The following is a 9,334-nucleotide window of genomic DNA, read 5'->3' on the forward strand; positions in this document are numbered from 1 at the left end:
AATTTGTGCTATTATAACATGTATACAATAAATAAAATAGCTATGCAAGTAAAAATATGATTAAGTTATGAATTTCAAAAGAAAATTAATTTTAAAGATAAATCATACGTTGAATTGCACTTTCATATGTTATTTATTTTTTTTGTGAAGAACATGATAAAAGTACAAGGAGAAAAAATTTGTCTTTGCCAAGAGTACAAGCACATATTCTCTAAAATAAAATTTATTTTGCCAACCTTATACCTAAAGAGGCAAATGTTTCTACCATCATTGGTATAAATAAAATGATTGATGGCGTTGTTATTTTGTTTCCCAGAGAAACAAAACTCATTATAGATAATGCGTTATTATCTACAAAATTTCAAAAAAACTTATTGATTTTTAAAGATATCCATAGGAATGGATATCATATATCATATTGAGACAGTAAATGAGAATAACAATGAGTTCTTCTTTATTACAAGCTGTGATTCAAATAAAAAAAAGTCATAATGAAAAAAAATTGCATATACTTTCTTTGGGTATATATTATACTCATATTAGTGCAATTAAATAATATGTTAAAGTAAACCAGAAGCTTACTAAACTAAATGAATTCACCATTTGACATGATTGATTAGGTCACCCTTGAACAACACTGATGTGAAGTATTATTGAAAATTTACAAAAACATTCATTAAAAAATCATAAGATTCTTCAATCCAATGAGTATTGTTGTGCTGTATGTTCTTAAGGAAAACTGATTATAAGATCATGATCAACAAAGATTGAATTTGAATCTCCTAAATTCTTTAAGCAAATTCAAGGTGATATATGTGAATTAATTCATCCATTATATGGATCTTTTAGATTCCTTATGGTCCTAATAGATGCATCTTCAAGAGATCTCATGTGTACTTATTATCATCTTGCAACTTGGCATTTGCGAAACTACTTGCGCAAATTATAAAATTAAGAGCACAATTTTTTGAAAATTCAATCAAAATAATTCTTATTGATAATGTTGGTGAATTTACTTCTCAAATCTTTGATGCTTATTGTATGACCACTAATATAAGTGTTAAACATCAAGTAGTCTATGTTTATATCCAAAATAGACTAGCAAAATTACTTATTAAACGCCTCCAGTTGATTGCTAGATCTTTACTTATAAGAACAAATATCCCAATTTCTACTTAAAGGCATGCTATTTTACATATTACAATATTTATTCGTTTAAGGCCAACAAGTTATCACAAATTCTCTTAATTACAATCGGATTTTAGCCAACAACCAAATATATCCCATTTGATAACATTTGAATGTGTGATATATGTTCCAATTGTTCCATCTAACCACACTAGAATGAGACTCCAAAGAAAATTAAAAATATATGTTGGATATGATTATCCTTCTATTATGAGATATCTAAAAATACAAACGAAATTTGTATTTAAAGTTCAATTTGCAGATTGTCACTTTAATGAGACAATGTTTCCAACATTAGGAGGAGAGAATAAAAAGTTAGAAAAAGAGTTAAATTGGATTGCATCATCATTAATATATTTGGATCCTAGATTAGGACAATGTAAATTAGAAATTCAAAAGATTATACATTTGTAAAAAATTGTAAATAAATTGTCTAATATATTTTCCGATACAAACTCCTATATACCAACTGAAAATGATCCAATTCAAATTGATATCCTTGTTGGATAAATGGTCTTCCTCTTCATAAAGGTGGCCGCCGACCACCCGTATACCTCGATGACCTGGGCGAAGCCCTGTTAGTGACATTCGTCAGACGACAATACTTGAACCCCTTGTTATCTCTAAAATAGGCCTCTAATGCACATTTGATTTTTGGACGGATTCATAATGTTAGGTGGTCTTTCCCCTGACGAACGTTGCTCATCATCTGCTGAAAACGTTTGGCTGTCTGGTGGTCATAGATCTTCCTGAGCATGACATTGTGTTCTGCATCCCATATGAATTTCAACTGCACAAAGTGATTCACTAAAATTGGGTTCTTACCGCGTACCTCTGAAACCAATGCTCACTCACATCAGCCGGGATCTGTGTATAGGTTGGCCACGGGTGGTCATACATAGACTTAATGACCTCGGATATCTCCTGTGTGCAAGCATTGGAATTTGGTGCAAACCTATCAGAGAAAAAATCTCATGTTAACAAATACATAAGATAAACAAACTTAAGATAAACAAATTTAATATTAAAAAATTAAACTCATGATTGCATGCCATCGGGCCAATCCTCATCTGAATGACCGGAAGTGGTGGAGGGGCATCTTACTCGAGGGCATTGGAGGAATCACCCACCGCGTGCTTTGTCGACGTCATCACTGCATCTGCAGGGAACATAGCAGATGGAGGCACCCAGTTCGGGTTTGGGACCATGATGAATTGCTGGTCTGATGGACCCGCCTGTGACGTCACAGGGGTCAACGGGGTAGCCGAGGTAGAGGACGATAACTGGGCAGCTCTGGGGATTCGATGGAATCCCGCCCTCTATCATGACCACGTGACCCACTCAACCTACCTCTGCTACCTGTCGTCATGTCTGTACAGCGAATATATTAGTAATATATTAATAACATGACAAACACCAATAAATAATAATATAAGAAGAAACTCAAGAAATAACAAATAATTCTAAAAATATTTTAGTTTAGTAAATTAAAAAAAATTACATAGTATTTTAATCTTAAAATAATTAAATTAGAATGAATAATAAAAAACTTAAACTAAGATCAAAATAATTATTTAAACTAACAATTGTACAAAAATACAGCAACCTAACAATTAATTTTTTTATATTATTTCAAAAATATAATTTTAATTTTTTTATTTCACTAAAAATTTTATAAAAATTTTGACGGAGTTTCTCCTAACATTTGGATTTTTTCACATTTCAAGGGCTAAACCAAATATCCATCAATCCTTTTGAACAGGTTAATTTTTTTAATCATTATTAAGGTAACATACAAACAGCTAGGGCTGGCAATGGATAGGGTAGGGTAGGATTTGAACTCTGCCCTAACCCTACCCACAGGTTGAAAATTTTCTTAAAATTTTACCCTACCCTACTCGAGAGTTGAAAATCTCTCAACCTTAATCTTACCTACACTCTAAAGTTCTAAACCATACCCTACCCGCAGAAAAATAAAATTTTTTCAAGCATATATAAAATTCAACCATTCCAAATTTCATACATATTAATAAAATAGAAATAAAAAATTTAATTCAAATTAAAATTAAAAACAATAAAATCTTAAAGAAATTCAACATAAAATTACAAATAATATAATCATCAACTAGTTTAGTGGTTATTTCAAGTTTTTATGAGAGAAAAATTGTGAGTTTAACATTCACTTTCTTTACTACATACATAACTTTTACATATATATTATATAATATATTAGAGGTGCGGGTAGGGTAGAGTATACCATGAACCCGTATCCTACCCTACCCGCAAGCAAACTCACACCGTACCCTACCCTACCCGCAGCGGGTCGGGTAGACAACCCTATCCGAACGGGTTGATCTGGGTTAAATACCCACGGGTAAGGTATATATTGCTAGCTCTAAAACAACTCAATCATTATTAATACAATAAAAAATTTTTCTAACAATTTTAGTAGCAAGAATCAGCATATAATTTAGTAATTTAATATTTTTCAGTAATTTTAGAGTCTAATCTAACCTATTCTAACCACCTAAATCTACTAAAATAAAAAATTAAATTAACTAATCTCTACTAATTAATTAATTAACTTGAGCAGAATTTGAAATAACTAGACTACGACAACAACACCATTGTTCTTTAATTCTGAGACTCCTTGATAATTCTCTGCCTCCACATAAGACACAACCAACGCCTGTTTTAGGAGAGAAGTACTAAAAAAAAAACATCATCATGGTATTATCATCCTCATCGAGTAAATCCCCATAATAGTCCCTGAGATTCGGGTCGTTACCCAATGTGATCCCTGAGATCCCAATTGCACCATTATAATCCTCCAGATACCGCTCTGGGCACCATAATAGTCCCTGGACAGTTTTCCGGTGATGAGTCATCACCGACGATCTGATGTGTCACGAAATTGCCACGTTGGATTAAGCCAAAACGTTGGCGTTTTGGGTTGGCGCCCCAATTTGACAAAAACGTTGTCGTTTGGCCCAAAAGAAAATATGAAACGCCCTTCATCATAAACACACCATCTCTTCACTTGTCTTCTCCACTTCCACTCTCTGTCTTTTTCTTTTCTTCTTCTTCTTCCTCCTCTCTTCATGAATGCCACTACGTTAGGGTTCCTTTGGTGAGATTGAAATTCTTACAGTCAGAAGATATCAAAATCAAGTTTTACTTCATCATTCGTTTCCTCCTGCGTCAGAAACAAGAGGTTCTGCCATTTGTAAAGGTAATTTTTTTTATTCTTGTTTTGCAATGCATGATGATTTTTGTATATGCTTGTGTTGTTAGTGTGGTTGGAATGATGGTTTTTTTTTGTTCCGTTACTATGGTTCTAGGGTTTGATTAGGTTGGGGTTTCATGAGATGATCTGTTTGATTATGGTCATGCTCTGTTTGAAAATAATGCTCTTTTACTTTCTTAGGGTTCCTTTGGTGAGGTTGAAATTGTTGCAGTCAGAAGACATCAAAATCAAGTTTCACTTCATCGTTTGTTTCCACCTGTGTCAGAAACAAGAGGTTCTGCCATTTGTAAAGGTAATTTTTTTTATTCTTTTTTTGCAATGCATGATGATTTTTGTATATGCTTGTGTTGTGAGTGTGGTTGGAATTTTGGTTTTTTTTTTTCTGCTACTATGGTTCTAAGGTTTGATTAGGTTGGGGTTTCATGAGAAACTCTGTTTGATTATGGTCATGCTCTGTTTGAAAATAATGCTCTATTTCATGGTCATGAGTGTTTTGTTTGATAAAACTCTTATCTGTTGATGTCTAATATCTATTTGATAAAACTCTTATCAGTTCTTATGTATAATGATGAAAATTTTTAAAAGGTCTATTTAACTTAAGCCATTTTAATTTTATTAGAAGATTGAAAATAAATAGCAACATATTACTAGAAAAGTATACTCTTTATTAAGTTTGTAGAAGATGTGATGATATGGAACTTGAAACATACATATTCAAATAAAAATTTCATGTCTAGCTACGAGTTAATATTATATTTGTTGCATACTTATTATAGGATTGCCAACTTGCCAGTTATCAGAGGGCAAAATGCAAACTGAACTTTAGAATATGATTTATTGTTTCAAAACATATTGTTTCAATTTAGAATATGATTTATTGTCACAAAAATTGAAACAGACGCATACAGGGTACAGCACATAAAACTGAACTTTGTTATTCAATTACTTAATTTGTCATTCAATTATTTAATTTATATATAATACATATTAAAATATAAAATATATAATAAATATATGTATGATAACACACATACAAACGTGTATATACACATACATACAAATATATTTGTATAGCTAATTTTTGTGTATTTTTGGAAAAAAAAAACTTATAATTATGTAAATAAGACACTAAAATCTATTTGTGTATATGTATTTTTTTTTTATTGAATAGTTAGTGTAAATAGGACAGAAAAATCTATTTGTGTTTATCTTGATCGTCAAGTTATGGATTTTGAATTTTTTTTTCAGATGGAAGAGATGTTGGATATTATGTTTCATCACGGAGGTGATTTTAAAGAAGATCAAGAAGGAACAATGATATATTATCCGGATAATAAGGCTTGTTTAAGTGACCTAAATGTGGATACATTAGACGTCTTCTATCTGAGCAGCAACTTCAGCAGCCTCAACATGATGGTAACCAACGTGATGGAGAAGATAATTCTCTTATGCAGTCTACTGAGATTGGCCAAGCCACTTCTGATGCACAACCTGTAGAGATAGATATATCTCAGCCAACTGCTTCTGATGTAGAAGATTCTCAAAAGGTAACTCCCTATTTACATTTCTTAAATTTTTTGTGATTCAAGTGAATCATCATTTATGTGTAACGTAAATAATTTCTATCTAGGATCATGGAATAAAAAGGCCTTCAAAATTATCACCAAGGAGAAGATCCTCTCCACTAGCAACTTCTGTCCCAGTGAATTCCATGCAGGGTGCTAGTTCAGGAACTACAACAAGACTTGTCAATTACATGAAGTTCATCCCAACTCCAGGATTTAAGGCTCCAAGAAAGAAGAATTGAAGACTTTAGCTTAATATGTATAGGGCTATCTATTTTAATGTTAATACTTTTTGCTAGACAAAGACTACACAAGGAAAAAACAATCCTTTATGTTTTGCTGTAAAGTCCTCCCTTTTGAGGCAACTTTGTTTAACATTCTCATGTTAGATGGCTGCCCTTTGTGTTATATGACTAACTGTGTTAAGTTGAACCATTAACTTAATACAATTATCTTTTAAGTTTGAACCATTATCTTAATTCAGTGTTGGCTAGTTTTCAATCACTTATGCTGCCTTCTTTAGCATATTACTGTTTTAATTAATTGAGTTATCCAAGTTTATATTCCATCAACAAACACTATTCAACAGTTTCTAATACCATAATCATGTTATCATTTTTTACATATTATTCATTCAATGAATACAGGGTACACACCACCAACTCTTTTAACTCAGGCTTTACAATACAGGATAACAATTAACACAATCAATACAGACACAACTAATACCAACAATTGGTTAACCAATTTTTGATTCCGGACATCTTCTTCTAATCTCCCAAGCCTCCAATCAAAGTTCATCTTCACTTCATGATTATCTCCATAAGATTCTGGTTTCTCAACTGGTTCATTCTGCCCAGTATCTGCCCACACAAAAAGCCCACACCATCTCTTTCCACTTGTCTGTAATCAAGCAAACATGTAACATGCTCAAACTTCAGGGAAGAAGAACAAGAGAAGAACAGTCAGGTAAGAAGGAACAATCATAACAACACAAGTAATATTGATAACTCACATTATAATTGGGACAACCAAAAAATGGTTTATTTGGGTTTGAATCTATCCCAGACCACCTGAGAACTGGCCGGCAGCCGCAACCGCACCATTCCGGCACCCCGGATCTTCTGCTCCTGCTTTGCGTTCTCGTCCGATGGCCACTGCACAGTGAACTAATAGAGCTTCCAACTCTAGTGCTTCCACCACCCATCATGGATATTCACTTCCAACTCCAGGAACAACAGCAGCAACAAGAATGGAAAAAGAACGAAGAAGAAGAAGAAGAAATGAACTTACTGGACATTTGGGAATTTAGGGTTAAATATAGGGGGAGGGACCACATTGGGTATAAATTGAAACTATGCCAGCTCAACTAGCCGTTGGCATCATCCAGCGTGGCAAAATGAGGCCACGTCAACGTCTTGTTGATGACTCATCACCGGAAAACTGTCCAGGGACTATTATGGTGCCCGGAGCGGTATCTGGAGGATTATAATGGTGCAATTGAGATCTCAGGGATCACATTGGGTAACGACCCAAATCTCAGGGACTATTATGGGGATTTACTCCATCCTCATCACACTAAGAAGAAAAATAAGTTGGTGCTATCTTGAAGAGGGAATAATGGCATCAATAATAATAATAATAACAGTGTAATTAAGTATTTTTTTTTTAAATATTATCTTTTATTCAGGTTTTAGAAGAGAAAAAAATAAAAAAAATAATTTTGTTGATTTTTTGAATAACTGATATATAAAATAAGTATTTAAATTAATTAAATAATAAATTTTTAAAAAGACTGACAAAAACTAAATTTTAAAAGATACGTAGTATTTTTTTAATAATAATAATAATAATAATAATAATAATAATAATAATAATAAAAATAAAAAAGAGAAAGGTGGCGGAAATAAAAGATAATGAAACCTTTTATGAGATATTGGCAATCAATTATGATTCAGGTGGTTACAGTAACGACATACTCAGAAAAATTTTACCGTGGAGGTATAAATATAATAAAATTTAGATATAGATATATTTTGATTTTTGGCTTTTTATAATAGTTAATAAGTTAAGAATTAATCCGTCATGAATTTGAGTTCTATTTAATAAGGATCTGCAATTGGCCAATGAGTTGTTAATACAAGACGAAATTCGAACTCCCAACACTTATTTAAGCGGACGACTAAGTTGTTTACTCGATCAACCCAAATTGGTTTAGATATATTTAAAATTTTAAATTAAAACTATTTATAAATGTTGATAAAAACTAGAAATATACAACTAATCACTTATTATAATATTTAAAATAATAAAAAATAATTTCACACAGTATAATAATATTCAAAATAATAAAAATAATAATTTATAATGACTTTTTTTATGTTTAACATGACAATATTATTTTTCTATATATTCTTAAATAATTATTTTATTTTTTATTATCTTATATTTAATTATTAAGTCTATTTATTATAGTTTTTATGGTATAAATAAAATTTTTAACCAAAATAATTACTATAATCAAAATTATTTTAATAATAAATATTAATATGTAAATAATATATTTTTTATCTTAAATAATTTTTTAAAAAATTACTAATAATTTAAACTGTATTTAATTAAAAAACTAAGTTTCAATTTAATTAATAACTAATTAACTAACATAAATAAAATTATCCCTATTTTTGAATTTATTTATTTATTATTATACTAACTCAAATTTAATAATATAATTATTATTATATGTTAAGTTTAACAAAAAAAATAACATAAATTAAAAAAAATATTTATATTTTATTTTAGGATAAACATAATATAATAAAAGATAAATATATATAAATATTAGTATTTTTTTTTTTAATTTTGTGGGGGTAAATACCCCCTCTTTATTGCATGTGGTCCGATCCTGGATGGTGATGAGTTGATTGAAACCAACAAGAAGAATATTTGTGGAGGAAGATTGGGGGTGTAGGATTGGAAATTGGAAGTGCAATAAGACTAGAGTTGAGGTTAGGTTAGGTAGATAATTTAAAAATTTTCAATAATTTTTTAGGTTTGGAGTGATTTTATTAAGAGAAATTCATTTTTATCGATATAAAATTATTTTTTGTTTTTTTTTAAAGGATAAATTTATCAACTTTCTAAATATTTGAGTAAAAATGTTAGTTTGTTTCTTTTTTTTTTTTTAATTACTAAATCTCTCAACATTCCTCAAATGATGTCATTATTGACTTATCAATTACACGTGTGAAATTCCTTGTAAATAAAAATAACAGAGTATATGTATAATCTGTATGTACATGTTTATGAGGATATCAAACTTTTGATACTTTGC

The 9,334-nt window shown here is 30.6% G+C and overlaps 1 long non-coding RNA gene across 1 annotated transcript; it reads left to right on the forward strand.

The window, feature by feature from the left end:
* The first annotated feature begins 4,316 nt into the window (after positions 1–4,316).
* LOC140179488 (uncharacterized) lies at positions 4,317–5,902 on the forward strand. The gene is made up of 3 exons (XR_011872970.1): positions 4,317–4,420; positions 4,616–4,727; positions 5,684–5,902. It is a non-coding gene; the product is annotated as an uncharacterized lncRNA (long non-coding RNA).
* Positions 5,903–9,334: the final 3,432 nt, after the last annotated feature.

This window comes from Arachis hypogaea, chromosome 15, assembly GCF_003086295.3.
Source record: "Arachis hypogaea cultivar Tifrunner chromosome 15, arahy.Tifrunner.gnm2.J5K5, whole genome shotgun sequence".
NCBI lineage: Eukaryota > Viridiplantae > Streptophyta > Magnoliopsida > Fabales > Fabaceae > Arachis > Arachis hypogaea.